Here is a 22,102-nt window from a genome sequence, read left to right on the forward strand (position 1 = left end):
GTTTCGTCCGTTTTGCGGTACGCCACACCCCTCCCGATCAACAGGACCCCCGTTTCGACCGTAGGAGGTCCGTTTCCTCCGTTTTGCGGTACGCCACACCCCTCCCGATCAACAGGACCCCATTCCGAACATAGGAGGTCTGTTTCCTCCGTTGTGCGGTACGCCAGGCCTCGTTTCCATCGCCTGTTCCGTCCAAGCCCTCCCGATGAACACGACCACGCATTCCGTTCCGACCCAGCCGGTTGGCTCCCACGCGTTTCGTTGACTCCCGATGAACACGACGCATTCCGTTGCCTCCCCATGGACACGACGCATTCCGTTGCCTCCCCATGAACACGATGACGACGTTGTTTCTCCGTTCCGACCCAGCCATGTACACAAGCCCTGGCCGTACGTATGCGCGAGTAGGCGTTCGAGACCCCGCCCGTATGTACACATACGTGGTTGTATTTTCTTTCTTGCACCCTGGCCGTTGTACGTACGTGTACATGCTACGTGCGCGCCTCTACCACGACACGTACGCGCCTCTAATACGACACGTGCGTGCCTCTACATCCACCAGTATATATGTACGTACACGTTCGCGACCAGAATGACAACGCTACGTACGCTTCAACCAGGTGGGTCCCGACTGTCAGGCACTTCCTTGCCTGCGAAGATGTAGCTGGTGGGTCCCAGCAGTCAGGGGGGCGAATCGTTTTTTTTGCCCGGGCGCACTTCTTTGCGTGCGAAGATGTAGCTGGTGCGTCCCAGCAGTCAGGGGCAAACGTTTTCTTCGCGAAATACGGTGGCCCGTCCGGTGGGTCCCCGCTGTCAGGTGGAGGAATAATTATTTTGCACGTAATAAGGAGGCACTTCCTTGCTGAGGCCGTGGACCCAGCTCTCAGCCTCTCCACGTACAGTCCACGTCCGATGGAAGCCGTTCCTTGACCACGTTGACCACGCCGCGCCGAGAGCACCAGGGCGGTGGACGACGGCGAGGCCTAGGAAGGGGACGACGCGGAGCCGGGGAAGACGCGGCAGTGGATGCCCACGCGTAGAGGAGTACGAGGGTTCACTGGTTCGCTGCGGTGTGAGGCTGCCGTCGCCGCAGAATTACAGGGGGTGTGGGTGAGTAGAGGGATGGCCTGGCCAGCGGTGGGAGTAGTAGGGGGCGGTGAGGCCTCCGCCGCATCACAGCCGGCCACGAGAGGCAGGAGCACGAGGCACGACCGGCGCTAGATTGGGCGGCTGGAGCAAGAAGACCAGAGGTTTAAGAAGCACTACGGCCGTTGGATGGACATCGTATGGTCACTGGAGCTAGAATTGTGCATATTGAATAAGTTGACAAAGCCCTCCGTCCCCGTCAACTTAGTAGGCCCACAAGTCAGCCTACCACTATACTGGGTCCCAGCTAACAGGGGGAGTATTCATTTTTTTGTGCGTAATAAGGAGGCACTTCCTTGCGTGCGAAGATATAGCTGGTGGGTCCGAGATGTCAGCAGCGGTAACGTTTTTTCGCGAAATACAGAGGCCCTTTCGGTGGGTCCCTGATGTCAGGTGGAGGAATCATTATTTTGCGCGTAATAAGGAGGCATTTCCTTGCGTGCGGCCGTGGACCCAGCTGTCGGCCTCTCCACGTACAGTCCACTTCAGATGCATGTCGGTCGTTGACCACGTTGACCAGGCCGCGCCGAGAGCACCAGGGCGGTGGACGACGGCGAGGCCTAGGAAGGGAACGACACGGAGGCAGGGAAGACTCGGCAGTTGTTTCCCACGCGGAGGGGAGTACGACTGTACGAGGGTTTACTGGTTCGTCTGCCGTCACCGGAGAATAACAGCAGGTGTGGGTGAGTAGAGGGATGGCTAGGCCAGCGATGGGAGTACGGTGGGGCGGTGAGGCCTGCGCGGCAGCAGAGCCGGCCGCGGGGAGGAGGGAGCAGGCAGTCCCGCCAGTGCTTGTTTGAGTGGCTGGAGCAGGAAGAGCGGAGATTGAAGAAGCACGACGGCCGTTGGATGGCCATCCAACAGTCACTGCTTGTGCGTCAACCTTTTTTTTAGGAAAGCCTCAAATCTGTGGAAAACAGCATACAGCCCATCTGCCATTATTTCTAATAATTTACAGCCCATTTGCTAATTATTAAGGTTTTTTTGGAGCCCATATTCTTTTTGTTAGCATTACAGCCCATATTGTGGCCACGGTTAAAAAATTATACGAAATTTTGCATATTTCGGTGCGGTCTAAACTGTTTTTAATCCCGAAATTTCGACTCACATTCAAACTGATTTTAAAAATAAATGTATATCAATATAAAATCCAACAAATTCTCCACGCATAAAAATTAATGTAATTTAAAATCTCGAAATGAAAAAAAAAAGATATTTGAAACTAATTGCCGGTTTGATGTGTTTTAAAAATGTACAGCCCATTTCTCATTACTGATGGGCCATTTTCTCGGCCAGCCGAATGAAAACTCTCCTCGTCTTGAAAGATTTGCAGCCCAACAGGCCTGATAAAGCGACTTGGCAAATCACAAAAAAACTGGGCTGTGGCCGTGGACCTAGCTGTCAGCCTCTCCACGTACAGTACTCTTCCGATGGAAGTCGTTCCTTGACCAGGTTGACCACGCTGCACGGAGAGCACCATGGCGGTGGACGACGGCGAGGCCTAGGAAGGGGACGACGCGGAGCCGGGGAAGACGCGGCAGTGGAAGCCCACGTGGAGAGGAGTACGAGGGTTCACTGGTTCGGCTGCGGTGTGAGGCTGCCGTCGCTGCAGGGCCTGGCCAGCGGTGGGAATAGTAGGGGGCGGTGAGGCCTCCACGGCAGCACAGCCGGCCACGGGAGGCAGGAGCATGCGGCACGACCGGCGCTGCTTTGGGCAGCTGGAGCAAGAAGACCAGAGGTTGAAGAAGCACTACGGCCGTTGGATGGACATCGTACGGTCACTGGAGCTAGAATCGTTCATATTGACTAAGTTGACAAAGCCCTTCGTCCCCGTCAACTTAGTAGGCCCACAAGTCAGCCTCCCACCAAGGTGGGTCCCAGCTAGCCGGGGGAGTATTCATTTTTTTGTGCATAATAAGGAGGCACTTCCGGTGGGTCTGAGCTGACAGCGGGGGGAATGTTTTTTTCACGAAATACGGTGGCCCGTTAGGTGGGTCCCAGCAGTCAGGGGGCAAACGTTTTTTTCAGAAAATACGGTGGCCCGTCCAGTGGGTCCCTGCTGTCAGTTGGAGGAATCATTATTTTCCGCGTAATAAGGATTACTTGCTGCGGCCGTGGACCCAGCTGAGACTCTCCACGTACAGTATACTTCCGATGGAAGTCGTTCCTTGACCACGTTGACCTCGCCGCGTTCCGTTGCATGCATGCGTCCATGGGCGTGGTGCGTCCCCACTGTCAGCCTCTCACGTACAGTCATCTTCCGATGACTCTTGGTTGTTGACCACGTTGACCACACCGTGCCGAGCGCACCCAGACTGGAACGACCCGGAGATGGGGAAGACGGGGCAGTGGAGTCGCAGATGGAGAGGAGTGGGAAACTTCACTGGTTCGGGTGCGCGGCAGCACAACCGCGGTGCCGCCCACGGGAGACAGGGGCAAGAACAGAGGTTGAAGAAGGAGCACGGCTGTTGGATTAACGTCCAACCGTCCAGCTGCTAGAATCATTTGTTGATTAAGTTGACAAAGTCGTGCGTACACGTCCGCTTAGTAGGCCCACAAGTCAGTCACCAAATCTGACGGGTCCCAGCTGTCAACGGGATGAATAATTTTTTCGCAAAACAAGGAGGCACTTCCTTCCGTGCGAAGATACAGCCGGCGGGTCCCAGCTGTCAGGTGGAGGAAACATTTTTTTAGCTTAATAAGGAGGAACTTTCCTTGCGTGCGACCATGGACCTCGTGGGTCCCAGCCGTCAGGCTCTCCATGTACAGTCCTCTTCCGATGACTCTCGTTTGTTGAACACGCCGCACCGAACGCAGCGAGGCGATGGACGACGGCGAGGCCCCGGACGGGAACGACTCGGAGATGGGAAAACACGGCAGTGGAGTCGCAGATTGAGAGGAGGAGAAGGGTTATAACTGGTTCTGTTGCGGCGTGGGGCTGTAGTCTGTGGAGAATAACAGGAGGTGTCGAGGGGTGGAGGGATAGCCTGGCCGGCGGTGGGGTAGCGCTTCGCAGCGCTGCATGCTAAGCAGAGCCGCTAGCCGCCGGAGGAAGAAGACGAGAGATTGAAGGTGCATGCCGGCCGTTGGATATAAATCCAATGGTTGTGGATGACACAATCATTTGTTGACCAAGTTGACAACGTCCTGCATAGGCTTCGACCTATTGGCCCACATGTCAGCCTGCAAAAATGTGGCATATATTTAACCCATGTTTTCTAGAATGTACAGTCCATTTGCTGGGCTAGGTGAACAAATAATTTCGCGTCAATCAGGCCCATTTATATTTTCTAAGAAATCCCAGCCCATTTGCACTTCCTTGAAATACACGTATTAGGTGGGCTCGTTATATATATAATGTTATGTTAGAAGGAGCAATTAATATCAAAGAATAAACCAGAGAGGCACATTATATATATATATATAATTAAGAAATTAGCGAGTTATTGCTCAAAATAAAAATGAGCGTGTTATTATTAAATTGGTCCTTAAAATCTTCGCAAGCTTTTGTACGCAATCACCAGGATTTTCCTTGCCTGTGAGTCAAAAACAACCAGGATTTTCCTTGCCAACTTCCGTTAAACATTTACTTTTATAAGTTAATAACACGTGGGATGTTTTTATATGTATATATAAGTCTCTATAAAATATACGATAATAGTAATAATATAAATATATATAATGTGGTTAGAAGGGAAAACATAAATTGGACACAACATTACTTTTATAAGAGACCTGCGTTTTATACCCCACAGTAGGCATACTAACAAGTTCACACACAAATACAACAGAAAAGGTAAACATTCATATCAAACTCAGGTTCACAGGACACATTCATATTCATAGCCAACATTCACTATCAACAACTCAAAAGATTCATATATACACAAGCTCAGCATATCTATGCATCCAAATGATTGATAGATCACACGACAATATTCATACATAATTCACAAAAAGATTCAGATATACACATGTTCAGTATGTTTATGCATCCAAATGATTGAGATCACAGCCAATATGATCCATGGACGAACTTTAATTACCTAGGGTACAGACTGGTAAATGGTGTTCAATCGGAGGTACTTCTTGCTAAAATTAGTTCTTATACGAGTAAACTTTCGAGTACATAAGAGGCAGCACAGACAATCTGAACTTTGCTTGTAGGTTTATCCTCAAATAGTGGCCTCGTGCCGAGGGAGGTTTGAGCAACTTGGCCACTACTTTCATCCAACTAGTTTACTGGCTCATCTTGGTCCTGTATCTCGCCAAAATTCTACATTGCAGACGAGAAAGGAGGCGGTTGAGAAAATGAACCACCCAAATTTTTTGTGCAGTTCAACTGAAATGGAGCATCCTTGGCGTGCAGACTAATTAAGTGCCAGATGAATATACGCGTCAACCAACTTGTCTGGAATCTTTAGACTCCATGCCATATAGTTCGCTACCATATGTGACGATAACCAAAAGGCACAAGTTGGGACCAAAGACTGGACTGCGTTTTTCTGGGCTATGCACCAAGTAATATTTTTGGCGTTCACTCTCCTAATACTTGGAGTTTGACAATTGGTTGACGCCGGTTGATACTCGAATGAATATAGGCACTTCTTGTCAACATCGATGCTTGTCTGAGTGAACTTTGGAGTACATAGCAGCAGCATAAGTACCTGTCCATCTGATCATTTTGTGCAGTTCTACTGAAATCACCCGATGTAATGATTTGCCTGCGAGTTCAGGCTCCAAATTACTCCTTTATGAAATCGGCAAACGGTAGCACAATACCAAATTACCAATACATATGACAGGCACAATAATCAGGATAAAGACCAGTACCAACCTGTGTGAGGTAGCATATCAATTACTATTTCCTTTGACTGGAAGCCGAGATAAGCCAAGCGACTGACAGCAAAGGAAGAAAGCAAGCGGAGATTAGTGACTGACAGGAAAGGACGAAAGTTGTCGAGGCAATGAAGCACCCAAAGTTTTTGTGCAGTTCCACCAAAATTGAGCATCCCTGTTGGCACATATATTGAGAGAGTGAGATTACTGTAATAGTGGGACTAGTTGATGAAACATACACTAACAAATAGAAGCACCCTCATTATCTTAATGGGTAAAGTTAGCAACATAGTAGTCTTGCTTAAAGAGAGGTATTAGTTTATTTAATCAGTGCCAATTATCTCAACTCAACACTCAAAGCATTGCCATTTATCATAGGTTGCAAAACTTTAACGTGCAAAGATAAAGGAGTTTCTCATGACAGCAGCACAATACAAATAGAGATGACAGCAAACTAATATGGATGAAGGCCTTAGGCCCGTACCAACATGAGAAAAAAAGCTTATTCATGTAGTCCCATAAGAGATGATAAAGCACTCACTGGAATCACACAATAGTATATATTTTTGTGCACTTCAAATGTATGGTTGAAATCACTCTTGTTTACCAGCGCTGAGATTATATCGAAAGATTATCAAGAACTTCCAGCAGAGTTAAAGCACTGGCTGGGATACAGTTCATTGTATTGTCTTGTGTAGTTCCACTAAAATGTATGATTGGCACAACATGATCCCTGTTTGCACAAGTAGGAACAAGGTGAAACCTTCATTAGCTAGTGAGAAAGGATAGGAAGACATTAGCATATTACTCAAACAGTAGCATCAAATTCATGATGGACAATACGCAAAACATTGCCTCATTGAACCAATGGCAATAAATTGACATGCAAAACAATAGCACTATTATGTCATGACACTAATAATATTCCCTCCCTGCTCCACCACATGATTCACCTCCATATACAAACATACACACGTACATGATTCAGCATAGGGTCCTACTAAAGATTTGTTTAACTCCAACAGGAAAATTAGGCAGTAATAAATTAGTGGTACTTAAGTACTCCTAATTAATTAAGTGAGACAGCAGAAGTGGAAGGGCTCCCTGGAGGATCGTCTCACATGTAAGGTAGTCGTTGCCGGAGCCCTTGAATGGCCTCGACTGAGGCCTCTGGCTTCAGCAAGATCGCCTTGGCACTGTTTATTCTTCTTCTTCTTCCTCTTCATGCTCTGTTTCTCTTTCTCCTCACCAGTTGGTGAAACCAAGTACATGATTGGCCTTCTAATTCAGAATTGGTTTTGTCAGTGAGGGAGTACAAGTGTACTAGTAAAAAACAGCATTATTTTCTCATGGCAGTCGGAAAATAGAGATGAACACATGCATTAAATATCATTCTTACCTAAAGGAAGGTTATGGCGCCAATATGGATGATGAGGATTGGAACACAGATCTCCCTTTGTGCAGTTCCACCAAAATGAACCAACTGTTCCATTCTGACATTCCAGTTAAACAGCACAAAAGTCACTTCTTTTAAGAAGAGTTTTGTGCAGTGCACCAAAAGGTCACAACAGCAACCAGGTGAATTGGATATCCCTGTTTGCACAAAAAGGCATAGAGGAAACAGTCAGAGTCTCAAACAATTACAGGCAAAAACATTTGGCTAAACTTGTCATGGCTTATAACAGTGGCATGGCTTCATTTTTACCAGGGACATTAGATTAAGAACAGCTAAGGCTGCGTTCGGTTCACAGGTTTGGTGCAGGATTTTCGTAGGAACACAATTCCTACGGTATTCTTTCCCTTCCAACCGTTCGGAACACGGGAAAGGTGAATAGTGTTTCATAGGAAAGCTGGTCTGGTAGTACTAATTCCATAGGATTAGAAACATCCACGCGCTGCTCATTTTTTGGGCGGAAGCCCGAGGCAGGCGCTCGCTACCATGCGTTAGACAGGTTGCTGTGCTGTGTTGCCGGAATAAAAAATCAACCTATGTGTGGTACGTGAGGTGAGGACAAGAGTAGTCACTATGCAGCTGAATAAACAAATAGCATCTCATACTGCCAAGCATGCTACTCTGAAAAAACAAATATGTACATTTCGTAGTCCATCCGAACACATTCTCTTGAGAGTTTCCTCCGGTTCGTTGTTCCATAGTTTTATACCTACATTCCTTTCCTATTCCTCTATTTTCATCAAGATCTATGTTTTCTGCCCCTTTATTCCGAACGAAGCCTAAATATTTGGTATAAGGGCATGGGACAGTGGGTGCACCAGCAGTCCAGCACCGTGTACGTAAACAGGGGCATAAAGTGGTGATTCATAGTTTGTTGCCCCGAGAAACAAACATCCAAGAAACATATCTGGGTTGGTCCCATTTTTGTTCACTCTAGCCACCTACTCCTATGTGTGGATAGCAAATCTAGTCCTGGTCATACCACTGTGTACAGCGTTACCCCTATATTTCCCTTTTCGACCAAGAGACCGGTTGGATGACCAGTCTGTACTACTTTCACCCCCTTTCCTTCCTGTTTGTACCAAGTCCGATGTACATACTAAATTCCCCCACCCCCACTTTATTTCTTATTTGAACCAAGTACTCCCTCCGTCCGGAATTACTTGTCATCAAAATGGATGTGTCTAGAACTAAAATACATCTAGATACATCCATTTCAATGACAAGTATTTTCGAACGGAGGGAGTACAAGATTCGACTCCATGAAGTAGCTTTACCTCTAACAATAGAAGAAAAAAATATGTGACGTTGGACCATCCGATCAAGAGGGGCTGAGAGGTAGAAAATGATGCACATGCAGCAACGTAGCAAGCTGGGGAAGTAGAGCTAAGGCGGTTTCGAACGAAGATATACCTGAAGGTCGTCGGGATGTGGATAGGTGGGCGGCGGGAGGCCGGATCCGCCCACAGGCAACGACGAAGGGATCGGAGGACCTCCCGCGCCGGCGCTCGGCCAGAGATAACGGTGCGGCCGGCAGTAGGTCTCCTCCCTCGCTGTCGACGACGACCTAAACGCTGCCCCTCCTCCCCTTCACCGGCGGAGGGGGATACGTCCGGGTCTGTAACCAGCGGTGAGGATAGAAAGCCAGTGTTTTTTGAAGGGAGAATGACAGTGTTACTACCCCTATCTTGTTTAGATCTGGAGAGGATGAGAGTGTGTGAATAGAGCAACCCTAGCAAGCAAGCGCGGAGGCTCCGGCCTATATATACGTAGTGGGGTAGTTTTCCTTTTTCACTCCATCAAAACAATCGTTTAAAATTGTGTACTACTACATGCCAGGTCGCGGGTTTTTTAGTTGTTGATTGTTTTTTGAGATAGCTACCCGCTTGTTCCAAGTGGTGTTACGGTGTGCCAGGTCGCACTTTGTATCGTTCAAGTCTGGTACTACAAGTCCCTCCATTAAATGAACAACCAACCCCTCATAAAAATTGTGAACAAGCCCACGGCTAAAATTAGCGGAAACGTGGGTTGCCCCAACATGCATTATAATTTATATTTTCTACTCCCTCCGTTCCTAAATATAAGTCTTTTTTATAAGCCACACCTAAGACAAGAATTTTTTTATTAGCAGTGAACCCCACATGTCATAGACACAAAAATTGTGGCAAGATTCCCTTAGGCAAGCCAAAGTGTGTCTAACAATTTGAGCAACTCAGGTTAGGCAAGTGTGGCAAGTGTGGGAAAAATAATGTGGCAACATAAGACAAACATAGTCACAATCCAAACAGCCCCATAATTTTTTGTGACATGCATGAAAATTTGGTTAGTTAAATTTATAGTCAAAATTTGGCAAGGTGCATCAAATCAACACATGCAAGTATCAAAAGGAAAGTCACGGCATGCATGCATGCGTTGTACTCCCTCCGTATCCAAATATAAGTCTTTTTAGAGATTGCAACAAGTGACTACATACGAAGCAGAATATGTCTACTCCTACATACGAAGTAGCCCATTTGAAATGTGTAAAAAGACTTATATCGAGTGCAGTGCTTTGATGTGTCGCGTCAACTCGTACAAGACCGAGAAATTTGATTACTACAACGCCCTCTCCCTCACGGACTGAGCTCCGGTGCCTTAACTGCACCTGCCTTTGGCTGCATGACAGGAGGGCCAACCACCTGTTGGGCCCACCTGTCATAGACGCAAAGGCAGGAGCAGTAAGTAGAAGCTTTCGCTACACGCTATCCCTCCCGCACGAGGTGGACGGACATGCAGCAGTGGATTCGATACTATAGAAGTAGGAGTAACATCATTGTTCGTCTTCTCGAAGAGGCAAAGAGCCAAGCGCAACCCGAACGTGGCAGTTGCAAACGCTCGCGTGGTGCGGTTCCTTGGAGTACTAGCCAGGCTCTTGCATGAGACAAAATTGCTATTGTTTAACAATTAAACTCCATTATCCATTGGTTGATACTCATTCTGCATAGGTCCACGCGCTTAGCACCATTTCCTCCTGGGGTCACCAATGTTTATTTGCTAATTAATAGCATTGCATGCAATGAACTAGCCATTGCAAGTCATTAAAAGCATGCACACCTCTCATCTCTTATTGGTTGATATGTCAAGAAACAAGAAACAAGGTAGAAGTTAATGCACCGCGCCTAAGTGTTTTGGGACTATTTGGTTTTCATAAGATGACTTACACACCTAGACGGAGGGAGTAGTATAGCCCTGTAAACCGGAAAGGAGTATTTGCCTTTCTAGAGATTTCAACAAGTGACTAGACTACACCGTGTGCAGTACTCCCTCCCTTCCGGTTTATAGGGCTCAAATCTCAAATCTCATGAACCAAAGCATTTTGCGATTGGAGGAATGTATCTCGTACTTTACAAAACTACCCTAATTAAACTCATGCATTAATTACGTAGTTCTCTCGTTTTCCTCTCCGCCTTGGTCGCGGTGCACAATATTAAGCACTCCTATATGACTAGCCGCTCTATCTACATGCGGGACATTTCAAAGCATCCGGGCCCCCGTGCCATCCACCAAATCACAACGAGGTGCTACAGTCGAGACTCACCTGTCACCCCGGTGTGGCCGTCATGACCCGTCATATCACAAAACCCACACCTTTACCAGCAGTGGTAAGGTGGCCTCCAAGTTGGACTGGACGAAGCAACCATCATTTCACTGGAACGCTCGTTCAAGCCCTTTCTTCCCTTTCTTGAAGAAAACCTCACTCCAGGCTACTCACTTCTGCCATTTTTCTTCTGTACCGACGAAGGAAAGGTGGGCGAATCAGTTATGCTACTATATTTTCATTCCAAGAATCTTCCTTTTGCGAAGCACCGACCGATTCTCACATCCTATTCTTTTCCCGTTTTCATTGCGATTGTGGTTTCCTTTCGATTGCTTTTTGTTTGTCAATTCATTGATGGATCCTGGAGCACTAGGCAAAGAGTTACCGGCGGACAACCCACTGGAGACAGCGATCTCCAGGAAGCGAGCACCGACCAACGAGTTGACCATGTTGGCGGGCCAACCCATGGAGACGAAGAACTCCAAGAAACAAGCACTGGCCAAAGAGTTGAGGACGTTGGCGGACGAACTCCTCAAAGAAAGTTGGAAGAACAGCAAGGGCCCCACCGTGCCTACCCCAGGAACTCTAATTGCCACCTATGTGAGGCTCAAGACCGAGTTTGAGGAGATAGTCGCCGTTGAGAAGCAGTATTCCCCTGGCAAGGTGATGGCCCCCATCGAGGACGAGGAGATGGCCCCCGGAGGGATGAGATCCCCCGGTGAGCTGCACAAGGTAAAAAATAATGGCTTATTACCATAGTTGTGGTTTTTGATTATTTGCAATGTGCTTGCTAATATGTTAGGGTTGTGCAGGTGCCGGTGTACGTCCTTGATGATTCCGATGTCGTGGCCCGTCTTGTTGGCATCGCCCCGAAGATTGATTTTGATGCCATTGTCCATCCTGTGGACATCGCCCCAAAGGTCGATTCCGATGTCGCGGTCAGTCCTGTGGACATCGCCCCAGAAATCGATTCTTATGCCGCTGTCCGTGCCGTGGTCATTGCCCGAGAGATCGATGACAAGAAATAGTTGGTCGCGCTAATCCTTCAGGGTAGTTTGCATTGCCCTGTGTTTAATTACCAGAACGATGTGCGTTATCAAACCATCTTAGGGCTAGTGCACTGTCTTGTGTGGGCGGATCTTGCTACTTTTGTTTGATAGTGAATCATGCGAACCCTCTCCGAGTTATGGAAACAGATGTATCCTCACCAGCTTTTGATGTAATATATGGCATGCTTAGATGTAAGTTTGAACTGTTTATCATATCAGCAGGGCTTGTTTGATGATTCTTGGTGTTAGTAGGCTAGCTATTGTGCGAGCTATAGTACTTGCAAAACACTCACCGAAGAGAAACGTTGGGGCTGATGAGCTCGTGGTACGCTTATACTTATCCCTCGTCGATCGACCAATAGCCCTAGCTCCTAAAATTGTAGGCTTAGCGATCGATCAGACAATAGTCGACATACATTCAGGCCTCATTTGGTTCATAGGGTAGGAAAATCATAGCAAAAGTACACAAAACGTGCAACACAAAATCATAGCAGTGCAGAGACGTACTCCCTCCGTTCCAAAATAGATGACCTAGGCGGGCTAGTTTGGCCTAGTGGGTTTCAGTGATATGACGTGGTATAGTGCCGTCCAGTCTTCGCGTGTGGTAGCAGTATTGCGGATACAGTAAGTTTTCTTGAAGAAGCGGAATTCAACGAAGTCATGATGGTTCCTTCGTCCGAACAACTTACAGTGGGAAAGGTTGGGCCTGCGATACGACCGGGGTAGACCAGGATAATTTTGTGCATGGCAGGTGGACCAGGATGGTCGATGTCCCACATGTCGGCGAATGAAAGTATTCTTTCCGATATAGAGGACGAGCAACGAGTATTCATTGTTTATTTTTGATGAAAGCTATTGTCTCCACTGTTACGACGGAGGAGTGTGAAACACGGCAGCCCAGTGAACTTGGCATGTGCACCACTCCCTCCTTCCTCATGTAATGCCCAGGTTACAGCTTTTTCTCACTTTCTCTCTACCTATTTCCTCTCAAATGTTTTTTACCTTTCTTTTTTTAAGACACAATTGTTTTTATGCCTTTTTTTAGAATTATTTTTTATACCTAGGAGCACGTGTAGAGACGGGCTCTTGCAGAGCCCACTCCTTGACTTTGTCAATGCCTCTCTCTCCTCCACATAAGGAGTACTACTTGCTATGCATGCATGCGGCGGGCAGCTGGCGTCTTGAGGGGCCAAGGTGGTGAGAGCAGGCTACGGAAGCGGTCCGGACTCCAGCATGGCCCACCTCACATTATCACCATATATTTCTTGGAGTCCGTGCACAGCGGGCGAGCGATCTCTTCTCCCTCCCCCGTTTCTCTCTTCTCAGACGACGCCCGATGAGCGATTAGATTTCGGCTATCGACGGTTTATTCAATTACGATCCCACATGTCAGTGAAATTGCAAGACAACGCGTGTCCCCTCTGGTGAGCGGCGTGCGAGCCGGACTGTCGGGGTTGCGACGCATACGAGTCGTAAGTGTGCTGCCTTTTCCTTTAGAACTTGCGAAGCGTAACATTTTCACGCGATCGATCGATAGAAATCTAGAACAAAATGACGAGGGCGGTGCTTTCCCGCTCGTTAGGCGGGCTAGTTTGAGTGATATGACGTGCTACAGTGCCGTCCACTTGCTCCATTTTTATGTAAGCAAGAGTTTACACTCTTACGCGGGAGGAGTGCGAAACACCGCGGATCTGATTTTGATCGAGGGATAATTGTTCCTTGCCAAATAATGGGGGATTGTTAGCGATTATAGCATGATAGTTAGGGCATCTCCAGTGCTGGCCCACAAATTTACACCGGCATCTGTCCGAGGACACTGATGGATGCCATCCGATGCTGCCCGCATACCTTTCGACAACTATATGAACTAACCGGACGAAATTCGTGCAAACAAAGCAAATTTCAAATTAATCGGATGAAATTCATTACATTTCGAAAACTTTTCCTACAAACTGGACGAAATTCATTACATATTTCGCACAAACCGTACTACAAACCTACTGTAAACCTAATCTAAACGATCGCCGGTGCCCGACCACCATGTCCGGCCATGAACCCGAGAAAGCCGGCCATTGCCTTTGACTCCTCCTCATCCGCCTCGATAACCTCCTCCTCCAGAGCGGCGGCGACCTACCGTGTACTACTCTTCCTCGCTGTCGGCTGCGCCCGCGCACGTGCGCCAGCTTCGTGGTCGTGGCGGCGGAGGGCGGCCGAGGGGTGCCGGCGATCTCCTTCGTTTGCTCCTGCGACAGTACGTCGAAGAGAGCTTTGGAGCGCGCCTGGAGCGGAGCCGCCGATGTCCCTCGTCTGCTCCTGCGATAGTATGTCCAAGAGAGCTTCGGAGCGCTAGGAGGCCATGGTTGAAGTGGTGCCGACAGAAGGAAGGGACCGGAGGAGAATAAGTGTGGGTATTTGGCTATGGCTGGGAGCTAGGGCTCAAGTTAATATAGCGGGCGAATGGCAATGAGCCGCGGCAGACGGATGGACAACTGGCGCCGGAGTAGGTTCGTCGGGCGTGAATGCGGACGCTGCTTCAGTGACTTAACTGCAGATGCGTTTGGGTTACTGACATGTGGGCCCAATGGGCATCTGGCCCGCATGTCAGTGACACACCAATTGCACCTGCAGTTAAGTCCGGTGAATGCGGCATTGACATTCTGGAGGGATGGTGACCGTTTCAGGCGGGAAGCGCGCACTAGCGATGGAAGGGGTTTCGGTGTGCAGTGGCACTAAGATCGGTCGCTCACGATAGTACATACTCCGTACCATACTACCATAGTACCCTCTCTAGCTTAGGCTGTTTTATAGATTGTCGTTGTGATGGACGATATACATGAGCAAGGCGGTCCGAGTATGGCCGTTGGTGTTGAGCCAGGTGAATACATGATCGGCGTTCGCGTAGGCCTCCATCAAACGTCTAAACAGTAATGTCAGGCACCGCCGGGGCGCGCAGGTGATGGGCTCGCCGTTTGCGTTGCGCCATGAGCAGGACTTTGATTTAGAGGGCGACGTGCATGCATTAGCATGCTTTGACAGCGTGAGCGTGAGTGTCTGACGCAAAGTATTTCATTTTCATTTGGCTGACGAGTGTGCGTTGCAGCGACGAGTCCGTGGTTTGATTCCCCACATACGCATAATTTTGGTTTTTACAGTATTTCTTTCTCCATTGACAGGTAGGCCCGCGTAGATAGATAAAGAACACGAGCTGATGAGGTGCATGCGGACTGTTTGACTGGTCAACCAGACAAATACAGAGCTATACGCTGAGCCAGTGACCGTATAATCACCATATCTCGTATACAATGATCAAAGTGAGCTATCAAGACAAGTTCGATGACCGCCAATGCATTTTACTCGGTAATAAATGACCAGGATTGAAGGGGAATCCAAATTTGCTTCGTCTTCTGTCCTTGAGCTCTTGACAAACCAATGCACTATACGGTTGTCTGGCCACTCCACCCCAGAGCTCTCACCAAGCGTCGTTCATGCCACCGCGCCGCACGCTAACCGGTAAGGCAGCGATGGCATCCCGCCGCACCGAGTTCCTCGCCGCCCACGACCACACACAAAATGGTAGGGGAGCGATGGCATCCCGCCGTGCTGAGTTCATCGCCGCTCGCGACCTCACAACTATGTGGGAGGAATTTTAAGATGCCAAGGCCGAATGGGCGATAGAGCAAGAGGCGGCCAAAGTCGCACAGAGGGAGCGGAAAAGTCAGAAAGCACTCAAGAAAAGAGAGGCCCGCCGCCGCAAGAAAGAAAAGGACGCACGCGCTGCTGCGGAGAGGTCGGCGGAGATCCAAGCACGGTGGGGTGTCACCGACAAAGCCGGGAAGGAGAACGACGGCGTCTGGCCAACATGTGAGAAGTAGTAGTACTAGTAGTTAGTGTGTGTGTCTGTGTCTGAGTACGAGCATGTACCAATACTACTAGTTACTACTATAGTTTTTAGAGCAAATTACCAGTACATTAGCCTAGACTAAATGGAAAAATTCCTATCCTAAGCATCAAATGGCATCTCTTTCTCTATAGGAATTGAGATGCATGTCATCTCACTTCCTATGATTTTCATATTCCTATCCTATGAACGAAAGGAGGCCTCTGTTGGAGTAACTACTGTAGCTAGCAGTACTGCTGGTATAGTAGTTTTCTTCAAGAAGCGGAATTCAACGAAGTCATGATGGTTCCTTCGTCCGAGCAACTTCAAAGTGGGAAGTGGGCCTGTGATTTGACGGCTCATTAGTCATTGTTACTGTGGCGCGACGACCTGGGTGACTCTCCCTTGGAGTTCTGCGTGCATGGCAAGTGGACCAGGATGGTCGACGTCCCACATGTTGGCGAACGGAAGTATTCTTTCCGATATCAAGGAGCAAGAAAACCGCGTGGTATAGTATCACTGCTGATTGGTTCGCAAAAAATAGTATCACTGCCGATTTATAATTATTTTTTATTTCTGATGAATGCTAGCGTTTCAACTCTTACGACGAAGGGTGCCAAACACGGCACGTGCTGGATGTCCCACACGTCAGCGAAAGGAGTGGGACATGAACAGCGTGGTAGAGCCCAGCGTAAAAAAACAGCGTGGTAGAGCGTCTCCACTTCTTCCACTTCTGGGTCGGAGACCACACGTAGTAGTACTTAGTGGTATGAACGATACAAAGTGCGACCTGGAGAGAAAGACACGTCTAGTTGGAAGGTCTCGGGGCATACACGTAAACAAATATAAAAGTTAATATGTGCCTCCAACTGATATAGTAGTAGTAGAGTACTTAGGCACGTACTCCATAACATCACCGTGCATTGCACGTACAACATTTAGTGGTAGTACGTAGTAAGAGACAAATGCCGCCCAAGAGTTCCCTTCTCGACCTACTTTTGGGTGTTTGGTAGAGTGTATGGAGGGTGCATGAGTCCACACTAGTTTAGCACAAACACACTAGAAGCATGCATGAAGAGAGCATGCATGAAGAGGGGTGTTGAGTTGAGCATGCATGAAGAGGGAACAACTATGCTGAGACGAGAATGCAACCAAACACACCCTATATGCCACGCATGTTCATACCATTTCTGCCTTTCTACTTCACTTACTGCGCTACATTACTCAGGTTCGTACGTCCACTCCTGGGTACATGTCCGTCTCGTAGTTCCAGTCCCACGTGTTCTTCATATAGATGGAACGATCCTTGCATAACACGTGCACCTTGATGCTAGATGTCTCGCGTGTTGGCAAAAGGATGAACAAAGCTCACGTAAAAAAATAGAGTGGAAAAACATAGATTCCGGACGACTGAGAAGGAGCAAGGAACCTCGTGGTGGAGCGTCTGCACTCATAATATTTAATATTATTCAGCGATATAAAATTAACCAATCATCTCCACAGTGGACTGGAAGAGTATGAAACACGGCAGCCCAGTGTAGTTACATCATACTGTACATGGCTAACCCACGCTATCACCATATTTCTTGGCTTCCGTGCGACACCTATCTCTAGTAATCCAGCAGCCAGTATCGCTTCTCCCTCCTCGTCTCTATCAAAGTGCGGCGGGCTGGCGTTTCTGTCGTCTATTGAGGTCGGTTAACTATCACATGTTAGCGACATGCCAAGAGCATTCTAAAAAAATTCCTTTCACGTTCCGTTTTCAAAAAGAAAAAAATCCTTTCATGTACGAATTTGCCTGTATGCTTTGAGCAACTTGCATGTCCTATACTGCTCCTGTTTGATACTCTAACTTAGCTAGAGGTTAGACTAACTCATGACTAACCCTGAACTAACTGTAGCCAAAGAGATGTTTGGGTGACAGGGTTAGATTGACAATAAATGCACTTCATGGAGAGAGAAAAGTGATTTTTCAGTGGTCCCAATGAGAACTATCTCCAGTTAGCACCTCTTGGGTGGGATAGTTTTTTTTGGTGGGTTCGGTGCAACTTGCTCCAATTTAAACCCTCATGCTTGGATACTTTAGGGCTATCTGAGCCCCAACTAGCTCAAACTAACTCTAACCCATGGATCCAAACAGGGCCTATGGCCAGTCTCGACGCGGAGCAGCCGCGTGCATCGGGAAGCGGCGCTCTCTCGGCCGTCGCGCCACTTCAAAGCCGGCGCCAGTGAGAGGTCGCCTCCACTCTGGCCGGGCATTAATGCGGCACTGATGCTCCAGAGCGACGCTGACCGTTTCACGCGGGAAGCGCGCGCTGGCAAGGGAGTATAGGTTTTGAACCGTTTCAGGTGTAGTACTGGTAGTTTGCAAAACTACTCAATTATTGCACTCAGTTTCCTAAGAAATTGTGGTAAAAAACGTTACTCCACAGCCCGCTTCCCTTCTCCTTCCTCTTCCACCGCCCGCGCACGTCCGCGGGAAGCGACCGGTCAACCCTTATATAGGAGTGCTAGCACAAAAAGATGCATGCATGACCACTAAAATTTCCATATTAAAGCGCCGCTCCGGCGGGAGTATGGTGTATGTTGTTACCTTCGGCCGGCCCATGGCTACCGGGCGACGGCGACCAGACAAGAGGCGGCGGGAGGGGAATGAATGCAGCTACTGTTTGGGTTCGCCTTCCGACTTAAATAAATGCGCAGCATCACGTGTACCCGCGGGTGCACAAATTGTAACATACGTGTCTGCTTAAGTGGGCGTCACGTAACTGGTGTGTGTGTGAGAGAGATTCTGAGAGACAGAGTGCATGTGTGCGATTCTACTCTTCAGACATGTACTCAACCTTTTGCATCGGGATATAAGTATAATGGCATTTACTTTAGGTAGTGATTTACGTGGCCATGTTAACGTGGTTGTGTCAAAAAAATGTCACTTCCTGCTCGTGATTTGCGTTATATAATTACAAGCAAGATTCTCGTGCATTGCACGGAACATCAATATGCATTTTTTTACAGAACACCTGTTGTGATTGACCCATGCAGGAGTAATCCCATGTGTAAAAACTAATGATATCTCGAGAATTTTATCGGAAAACTGGTATCTCGAGAATGTCATCGAAAAAGTGAAAGATGAGAGATAAGGCGGGGAGGAGTGGAGCGTGGTGGTGACTGGTGGTCGGAATGGGCGGAGGCATGGGGATGGACGGCGCCGGCAGGCGGCAGCGGCCACCATGCATGCTAGATTGTTCGAGAGACTTACTCCTTTTTTAATTGCTGAGCAATGAGGTTGCGAGAGATAATGATGTGGAGAGAGGTGCGGGTATCTTTTGTAAAATTATCATAGTTTGCTTTCTATCCTCAGATATAGATCATACGGTCTGTATTACAAGATGGCAGGCACACCATCACCGCCAACTCGTTTTCTTATAAGGGTACAGATGATAAGTTTGCTGACTACTAAAGTAAAGTGGAATTTGTCCATGTTATGCAAGTAAATAAAGGTGATTGTTTATCATACGGGTAAGGTTGGATGAAGGGTGGTAGGAACAAATGCTCCGCCTAGAGCATGTGTGTGTGAGATGGAGTCTTAGTGTGTGTGTGTGAGAGAGAGAGAGAGGAGAGAGAGAGAGAGAGAGTCTTAGTTTGTGTGTGTGTGTGAGAGAGAGAGAGAGAGATGGAGTCTTAGTGTGTGTGTGCGGGGGTGCGTGCGTGCGTGTGTGTGTGTGTGTGAGAGAGAGAGAGAAATGGAGTCTTAGTGTGTGGGGGGGTGTGTGCATGTGTGTGTGTGTGCGTGTGTGTGTGTGTCGCGGGGTCCTCTGTGGCGGATGTAATTTAAGTGTGCATGGCTTCATCATAGAGAGGTGATGTGTATGGCAGAGCCCACCAACGATGGGGTGCGAGAGAGAAAATGCCCGTAGAGAGGGAAGAGAAGGTGTGTGCACGTTAGAGGAGTCGACATCGAGAGAACGTGTTTGTTCGAGAGACATCGAGGAAGACTACTATATATCGATGGTGCATGTAGGCGGGAATTAAACAAAGGGATGGTCTTATTGGTTTCGGGGATATAGGGGAAGAGTGAGAGGCGGGGGGTAGCTAGAAGGAGATTGTTAAGTGTGAGTGTGTGTTTTACCCATCCAGGCGGAAGTTATGTGCACAAAAGAGGAGAACTGTAGCGACCAGACCTCAAATGGCATGTGCTGCTGTGCACCAGTGTCATCCCTGGATCAGTAATGCTGACACGCACAGTACAAATGGAGGATTTATAACAGAGTAGCAATCACACACTTATTACATCGAATATCTCCAAAGAGATTAAGTATAATAAACATGGCTTAAGGCCATCTAAAAACGATAACAGCGGAAGACTTGGAAGATAAGTGAGTCCATCAACTCCAGCGGCATCACTGGGTATAAGACCACGACCTAAGGCACCTTACTCGTCGTCTGAAAAGTCTGCAACATGAAACGTTGCAGCCCGAAAACGGGTCAGCACATAGAATATGCTGGCAAAGCAACACATAGAGAGCAATGAACAATGATAAGGCTATACTATATGCATATATGGCTGGTGGAAAGGCTCTATGGTTACAGTTTTTGCGAAAAGCCAATTTTATCCTACTACAAAGGAATAAATTTTATTTAACTATCATGGTGGTTGAAACATTGAGAAGGTACCTCCAACTCAATCCCAATTAAGTAACATCATTAACCCAACAAAATTAATTATAAGTATCACGGTGATGAGATTCAAATGATAATCCAGGTACTAGATACTCAAGTTTTACATAACCGGGGACACGGCTAATCATGATCAGTTTGTACACTCTGCAGAGGTTTGTGCACTTTTCCCCACAAGACTCGATCGCCTCCGCTTGATCCTCGCACTGCCTGATGTTTGAGAAACGGATGACCGAGACACGGTCTTTCAGAAACAGTCACTCTCTACTCTGGATGGACCGGTACACCTACTTTCCCCTACATCTGCTAGTCCACCTCTTCAAGAGATCCTGTAACCTACTCAGCTATGCTAGAGCCCATAATAGCTTGCGACTGCACATGGAAGTTTCTAGCATGAATAATCTTATGATCCCTTTGAGCCTGGATGGCGGACCTTATACAAACAGACAACACTGGGTTCTCCAGGTGCCTCAATCCACCCAGATGTGAGTTTTAGTTGCCACCTTAAGTTGAACCATTATTAAACACTCACATCTGTCATGAATATCTCTCAAACCCAAACCACGTCTACGCATAGCATGGCAATAATAAAAGCAACGTAGAAGTAACTCCCAAGGGTTTGATAGTAAACAGGTAATAGGTACTACCTCAACTACATCCCAATACCCACAGTTTAATTAGATCCTAATCATGCAATGTGTTTGGGAAAATAGATCTAATGCAATAAAACTGGGTATGAACGGGGTATGATCAAAGTGTTACTTGCCTTGCTGATGATCCGCAAAACCTAGCGAGTCGAAGTAACAAGCGGCACACTCCGGGTATTCTATCGCAAACAAACAAGCATACAATCAGTACTCAGCTAATGCACAGGTAAAACTTGACTGAAAGATCCAACCAGAAAGTTCAACTTAAGAACTCCGGTTTGCAAAAAGAATCAACTCGAAAGAAGCAACGAAAGTCAAACGGCGGAAGAAAGAAACTTCGTTTGCTAATCTGGATCTAGGTCAAATTTTACTGTAGCAAAAACTTGTTTGAGTAGGTTAAACGGAAAGAGAATTTCGAGACGAAACTCTAGGCGCTTGAATCACCTGATTCCGATAAACGAGCGAGAAGTTAAACAGATTCGAAGTTTCGATCAGAAATCGAATCTGAGAAAATAACGAGAAAATCCGACGAAAAAGAAAATCGGACGAACGGTTAAATAACGGACGTTCGTTAACAGAGAAAAACCGACGAACGCGTTCGTTAAAACGAACGGTTCGGTGAACGCTCGTGAAATAAGAAAACCGAAAAAAACCGATCTAGGTTTTTTTTAAACAAAAGGTTTTTTTTTCAGAAAAACCGGTCAACACGAACGGCAGTACCTCGACGGGGCTCGCTCCGGCGAGGGGCTCCGGTGGGCGGGGTCGGCGGCGGGGCAGCGGGGCTCGGGCGGCGGCTCTGGCGGGCGAGGGTGCGGGGCTCCGGCGCACCCGGCGGCG

Source organism: Triticum aestivum, chromosome 3D, assembly GCF_018294505.1.
Source record: "Triticum aestivum cultivar Chinese Spring chromosome 3D, IWGSC CS RefSeq v2.1, whole genome shotgun sequence".
NCBI classification, from domain to species: Eukaryota; Viridiplantae; Streptophyta; class Magnoliopsida; order Poales; family Poaceae; genus Triticum; species Triticum aestivum.